The sequence below is a fragment of the Elephantulus edwardii genome, unplaced genomic scaffold, assembly GCF_000299155.1.
Source record: "Elephantulus edwardii isolate Elephantulus edwardi_28Jun2011 unplaced genomic scaffold, EleEdw1.0 scaffold00411, whole genome shotgun sequence".
Taxonomy (NCBI): Eukaryota; Metazoa; Chordata; class Mammalia; order Macroscelidea; family Macroscelididae; genus Elephantulus; species Elephantulus edwardii.
The window spans coordinates 1,099,033-1,106,839 of NW_006400161.1; positions in this window are offsets into that span (position 1 = coordinate 1,099,033).

The following is a 7,807-nucleotide window of genomic DNA, read 5'->3' on the forward strand; positions in this document are numbered from 1 at the left end:
TTACCTTTATCTTGTTGTGGTGCTCAAGTACTTCATAAATTCTGGATATAAGTCCCTTATCTGATATGTTATTGCCAAATACTTTTTCCCAGTCAGTGGCTTCCCTTTTTACCCTATTGGAGAAGTTTTTGGATGTGCATAGGGATTTGAGTCTTAGAAGATCCCATTCATCTACGTTATCTTCTCCTGGTTTTAGTTGGTTCTGTTGTGATGCTGCCTGATTCATCTCTTATTCACATTATTTGTGTTTTCTCTTTCTTTTCTTTGTGAGTTTTGCTAATGATTTGTTGATTTTATTGACCTTTTCAATGAACCAACTCCTAGTTTTCTTGATAGTCTCAATTGTTTTCACTTTTCTATTTCATTTTATATAATGTTTATAATTTTGGGTTTTTTAGGGGATGTTGGGTTTTTTTGCTGTTCTTTTTCAATTTGCTGAAGATGTTAAGTTAGAGAGTCAATGGTCAATTTTTCTTGCCTTTTGATGTGTTTGCTTATTGCTATAAATTGACCTCTGATTACTGCTTTGGCTGTTTCCCTGAGGTTTTGGTAAGTGGTGTTTTCATTGTCATTTGTTTTCAGAACCTTTTTAATGTCATTTTTTATTTCTTCTAGTACCCAGTCATGTTCAAGCAAGGAGTTGTTCAGCTTCCAAGTGCATGGTTTTTTCTCCTTTATCGTCCTATTTTTAATTTCTAATTTTGTAGCATTATGGTATGAAAAGATGATTTGTATTATTTCTATGTTTTTTAATTTATTATGGATGCTTGCCTTGAATCCTAGAATGTGATCTATTCTGGAAAATGTTCCATGTACATTGGAGAAGAAGGTATACTGTGTTGTTTTGGGGTGCATTAGCCTATAAATATCTATGAGGTCACGTTGTTTTATTGTGTGGTTTAATTCTTCAGTATCTTTTCTGGTAGTTCTATCTTTTCTTGATAAAGGTGAATTGAAGTCTCCAAGTATTATAGTAGTGTTGTCTATTTCCTTTTTCAATTTTGTTAATGTTTGTTTCATGTATTTTACACGTCTTTCATTTGTTGCATAGATATTTATTATTGTTTTGTCTTCTTCTTCTATTGACCCTCTCAGCATTATGTAATGACCTTCCTTGTCCTTTGTGATGGTTTTCACATTGATATTTATTTTCTCAGAAATTAATATCGCTACTCCTGTTTTTTCTGGTTGCCATTTGCTTGGTATATTTTTCCCCACCCTTTAATTTTTAGTCTGTCTTTATCATCAATTTTCAGGTGTGTCTCTTGTAGCCAATATATTGTTGGATTTTGGCTTTTTATCCCGTCTGCTACTCTTTTTCTCTTCAGTGGTGCATTTAAACCATTTATATTCAGTATGATTATTGAGAGGCAAGGTTTTATTGCTATCACTGTATTGAGTTCTTTTTGGTGTTGTTGCTAGTTACTGTGGTCCATGATGCTTTCTGTCGTATCTCTGTACGAAGTACATCTCTGAGTCTTTCCTGCAATGCTGGTCTTGTTTTTACAAACTCTCATAGGTTTTGCTTTCCTGGGTATATCTTGATCTATCCTTCATATTTGATGGATCATTTTGCTGGGTACAGTATTTTTGGTTGACAGTTGTGTTCTCTGAGTGTTTGATATATGTCCTTCCACTCTCTTCTTGCCTGCATGGTTTCTGCTGAGAAATCGGCACTTAATCTTATCTGTTCTCCCTTATAGGTTACTCTTTGTTTCTCCCTTGCTGCTTTCAGGATTCTCTCCTTATCTTTGGTTCTGGCAAATTTAACTATGTTATGCCATGTTGTTTTTCTTTTGGGGGTCTAGTCTATATGGTATTCACTGAGCTTCTTGTATGTATATTCTCTCATTCTTCTTTATGCCTGGGAAGTTTTCCTCTAGTAATTCTTCCACAATTTTTTCAGTGCCTTTACTTGCTTCTTCCTGTTCTGGGATTCCAATGATGCGCATGTTATTTCTCTTGATGGTGTCCCACATTATTCGTAGGGTTTTTTTCTTTTTCTTGTCTTTCTGAGCCTGCTTTTTGCTCTAGCAGATCAGTGGTGACAATTTTGTCTTCTATTTCACTGGTTCTGTGTTCTATCTCTTCAACTCTGCTCATGTGTCCCTCCATCATGTTGACAGCATCTGAAACATTGGACATCATATTTTGGATAGTGGTTTCTTGTTTTTCCAGTGCCACTTATGTCTCGTTTGTTTTCTCTACATTGTTCTGAACTTTTTTTTTTAGTTCCTCCTGGTTTTTGCTTGTAGTATCCAGTAATTCTTCAAGTTTGTCTTCCATCCATTGAAAATATTCAATCATTGTTCTTTTAAACTCTGTATCAGAAAGTTTCATCAGCCTTTCTGGCTTCAGGAAATCCATTGATACTGTGTCACCCTTTGGGGGTGACATCTTGCTTTGTGCATGTGTATTGTGTGGGACAGCTTGCTTTCTTTGAGGCATTGGTATGTTCTTGATCTGAAGATAATTCTCTAGAGATCAGTTAGGTAGCTATCCCACTTGTGTTTTTCTCTGAATGTCTGACTCCAGGGAAATGTCAGTTCAGAGCCTGTGAGAGCAGCCTCTTTTAGGTAAGGCAGGTTAAGGTTCTCCGGATTAAAGGCAGGTTGATTAACCAGATGTGTTGACACAGGTGTGAAGCCAAATGGAGTGGGGCATACACGTGGTTGGGGCGATCACAAGGGCAGGTCAATCACTTGGGAGACCTCACTCAGACCTAAATTGTCTGGGTGTGCTTACAATCGGGGTCCCTATTCAAATTCCAGCTCTCCGTCTCCCACCCAGTGGTTTTCATTCACTGGTCCCTGTCCAGTGGTGCTCATGCAGTTGCCCTTGCACAGTGGCCCCTGCCCAGGAAGGTTCCCGGGTCCAAGTGGACTCAACAAGACAAAGTCAAATTCCCTCTGGCTGGTCTGCAGAGTCACAAAATTCAGCCATAGTATCACTGGCCCACTCATTCCTGGGCAGTTGGCGTGGCCCAAGAGAGCTCAGCCAAATTCCCACCAGTGGGATCACCCTTGGGTACTCTCCCCGATAATCTGTGGTGCCCAAGAAAACCCAATTAGGATCCTACCAGCCTTTCTCATGGCAGATCAGTCCCACAGCAGCTCAATTGGTGGCTTACGATAATGGCTGGATAAGCAGTATGCCTTTGTGTGCTGACTCAGAATTTACTGTCCACGGCTGTTGGTATGTCTCTGTGCTACATCAAGGAGTCTCTAGTGGCCATGGAGCACCACCAGGGTTCCAGAGTTGTGAAGAGGCTACCAGGGTGTGCCAGAAATGTGGAGGTGCGGGATGGTGGTGGGGTGGTGTCCCTGGACACGGTGATGTGGCAGGGGTGGGGGTGCAGGGCTTGGGCAGCGCTGGGAGTTAGGGGTTGCAGTTCCCAGATATTAAACTTCCAAGTCACCAGTCCTCAGCCTGATTGTTATTTTGACAGTCCATAGAATACCTGACACTCTTCTTCACAACCACAACTCAAAGGTATTTTTTTCTTCCGCCATTCTTATTCATTGTCCAGCTCTCAGTGGTTGTAATGACCATGGCTTGAGTTGAGTGCACCTTAATCTTTAGACTGACTTCATTGTTTCTTGGTACTTTGGAAAGGTTCCTAATAGCTTTCTCAATGTAATTCGTCTTTTGATTTCTTGACTGGTAGTACAAATGGTATGGATTGTGGCTCTAAGCAAGATGAAGTCATTAACAACTTCAACCTTATTGTGTCAGTGATAAGGATCTTTATTTTCTTGATGTTGAAATGCAATCTATGTTGCAGGCTATAATCATGATCTGCACCAAGTGTTTCAGTTCTTCTTAATTTTTAGCAAGGAAGGTTGTGTCATCTACATAACAACTGTTGTTGATAAGTCTTTCTCCAATCCTGATAATAAATTCTTCTTCATAAAGTCCTGCTACACAAATGGTTTGTTCAGCATACATATTGAACAGGTATGGAGAGAATACAGGACTGAAACACATTTTTTTTCTTTTGAACCTTGCAGTGTTCCCTTGTTTTGTTTGAACAACAGATTTTTGGTCTATGTATAGTTTTCATATAAGCACAATTAAGTGTTCTGGAATTCCCATTCAAACTATGCTACCCATAGTTTGTTATGATCCACACAGTCAGATGCTTTTGCACAGACAATGAAACACAAATAGAAATTCTTCCAGTATTCCCTGCTTTCATTGCAATATATGTCTGAGTGGTTGAACGGAATATGAAATAGATACTGTGCTAATCACCATTTATTTTAAATAGTCTTTCTCTTTAACTAACTTACTTTGTGTCTATTCCACATGATTACTAATTTTACTTCTCCTTCAAGAATGTTTCATTCTGTTAGAATTTTTTTCCTTAACTTTTAAAATACTAATAGATTAATATAGTATTTGCCATTTTGTGCTTGACTGATTTCACTCTATATAATGTGCTCTAGGTTCAATCATATTACACAATACTTCACAAATTCTTTGTTAGTCTTTAACATTGTACTTTATTCCATTGTATGTATGCACCACAAGTTGTTTATTCATTTATCTGGTGATGTGATTGTACATTATTTCTATCTCTTGTCTGATATAAATAATACAGTGAACATGGATGTGCATACATCTCTTTGTGCTCCAGTTCTCATTTCTTCAGGTTACATACTTGGTAGTGAGAATTGTGAATCAAATTATATTTTCATGTCCAACTTTTTAGAAGGTGTCATACTATTTTCCACAGCAGCTGTACCATTTTAGGGTTTTATGAGCATTATATAAACATTTCATTCACAGGTATTTGTTGTCTTCTATGTTATTGAATTTTGTTATTATTGCTGAGGTGAGATGATATTTCACTGTTATTTTGATTCACTTCTCTTAAATCAAGGGAGCCCTGGTGGCTTACTGATAAAAAGTTGTGCTTCCAACCTAATGGTACACTATTCTACTCAACCAGGTGCCCAATGGGAGAAAGATGAGCAATCTTCCATATGATTTGTCTGCCTCTGAAAACGTGCTAGAGGGCAAACAATAAGTTGGTTCCAATTGTTATTATTTTTTTAGCATCAAGAGGGAACTGACTGAATTCCAACAGATTTTCAGAGGCAGTGTAATTGCACAAAAGGAGATTGCCCATCTTTATTCTGTAGAGCAGCTGGTGGATTTCAACCATATGCTTCTGGGATTGCAGCACAGTGTCTTAACACTGGGCCATTAATGTTCCCTAACTAGATCCAATTAGACAGTATGTAGTAACAACAAAAGAGGCTAATAAAAAGCATTTCCTCATGTGTTTGTTAGCAGCCTGAATGAAATATTTTCACATGTCTTCTGCTCATTTTTTTATTGGGTTGTCTATCTTTCTGTTATTTACATATTGAATCTTTCTATACATTTTAGAGATTAATCCTTTGTCAGAAATATTGCTGTCAAACACTTTTCCTCAAACCATAATTTATCTTTTCACTCTTTCAAAGAAGTCTTTTGATCCATTTAACTCTTAGAAGATTCTAGTAATTTAATCACTATTGAGTCAATGAGAAAATCTATTATGCCAGGAATGAAAAAGTGAGGAAAAATGAGGTTGCACCCCAGTCTAAAGATCATTTCTACATCCATCCTAAAGTATGACTGGAAAATATCAATACATATACAATGAAGATCTGTTAACATGTCATTCAAATATATGCACCAACAATGAAAGATAAAAAGAAAAAAATGAATATTTTTACCAAATTTTGCAGTCTGAAATTGGCCAAACATGTAATAGTGATTCATTAATAATAATTTATGATGGGAATGCAAAAGCTGAGAACAAGGAAAAAAGTCTAATAGTCTGCTGTCAGGGTCATCTATAGAGTACTGAAGAGCAATGATGTCAGTATAGAAACTAAGGTGTTTCTTATCCAGGCCATGGTCCTTGAAATTACTTTCTATGCATCATAGAGATGAACAATAACTAAGGATGATAAAAGAAGGCTCAATGCCTTTGAGCTGTGGTGCTGGAGAAGAGTGTTGAACATACTATGTATTTCCAGGAAAACAAACAAGTCTGTCCTGGAGAGGGTGAGACCAGGCTGCTCCTGGAGGCAAGGATTACATACTTTGAGAACGTGGCAAAGAGGAACTAGTCCTTGGAGAAAGACACCATGCTTGGAAGGGTGGAGGGACAGCACAGGAGAAGAAGACCCAGGATGAGATGAATTGACGCAGTGACTAAAGAAATGGAATTAGGTCTGTTGGAGACAATGAGATTGGTTCAGGAGAGGGCATATTTCAGAGCTAATATGCATAGGGTCACTAGGAGTCACAGGTGACACATAACAACAATAACAGATGGAAATTACAGACTTGATGACAGAAATGAGATTGGAGATAGAAGGATTAAATTTTGTACAGTGATTTATTTATTGTAAGTTACTTTGCTAAAAAAACATAAATGGCTACTATACACATAGACTTCACCTGATGGACTATAAGGGAATTAGACTGACAACAGAGAAGTTCAATATCAGCTGTGAAAATTAGGTCAGTGTTGATGGTTGAAAAGATGATCAACTAATTATATGCAAGTTCAGATTGAAGCTAAATCAAATGAAAACAAATCCACAAGAACCAAAATACAACATTGAGTCCATCTGGCATGAATTTATAAACAATCTCAAGAATAGGTTTGGGACAGAACCACTGCCTGCCAGGTTTAGAGACTGTAGTTTCACTGCCCAGCTGCTGCCCTCACTGTTCAGAGCCAGGACCACCCATATCACAGGTGCTTTGGGAAAACACTACTGTCTAGCTACACTACATAGAACCCCTTAAGCTCAAGTGGAAGAGGCTGGTACAGTGAAAGCCAGGCAGAGATGCCATTTCTGGAAAGGAAAAATAAGCTTCCTGGTTTGCATTCAGGTACTTTGGAGGAAACATTGTTGTCGGATTCTTAACCTTAGTGGGCCTCTGGCCAAGAAGGAGCACAAATATACAGATCCTTCACAAACCATTGCCATACTCTAGGTCACTATATAGTTACAATAACTTAACAGCTACTAAGAAAATAATCACATAATGCAGCACTCTGCCTCACTCATCATGAAAGAAACAAAATAATCCTTTACCTAAAAAGGCAGACCTAATGAATACCCCAGATAGAAAGAACTAGAGGAAATATGTTGACATAGAGTTATTTGAACAGCTACAGAAAAAGATGCAAATGATGGAAGACATAATAGAAGCCATTAAAAGAACAAATACACCAAAGACAACAATCAGTAAGAATCATATTTATGAGGAACAACTTGAACTGCTATGGAAGAAAATGCAAAAGTTGGAAGAAATAGTGGATAGTATAGATAAAAAAGTACAAGAACTTAAAAAATCATTACAAGACAGAGAGGGTACAGCCAACACGGTATTGAAAATAACAGAAAAGCATGAAAATGCAATCCAGAATACTAAGATAGAAAGGCAAAAGTGGCCAATACACTGACAAAAAAGTAGAATGGAAGAGATGGAATAAAGAGTTAGTGAACTGGAAGAAAAAAGCCTTATTGGAAACATACTAGAAGAAAAATCAGAGATGTAACATTAAGAAAATAAAGAAAACATTAGAAGCATGTGAAATGATATCAAAAGGAATATGCATATGATTGGAATTCCAGAACATGGAATTGGCAGGGAAATCACTGCGTAAATTGTGGAATAAGTACTAGAAGAAAATGTTCCAGGTATTTATAAAAAACATTTTCTTTTATTTTATTTTTATTTCTATAATTATATTTTATTAATTTTCATAAACATTTACAGAGATTTTGGG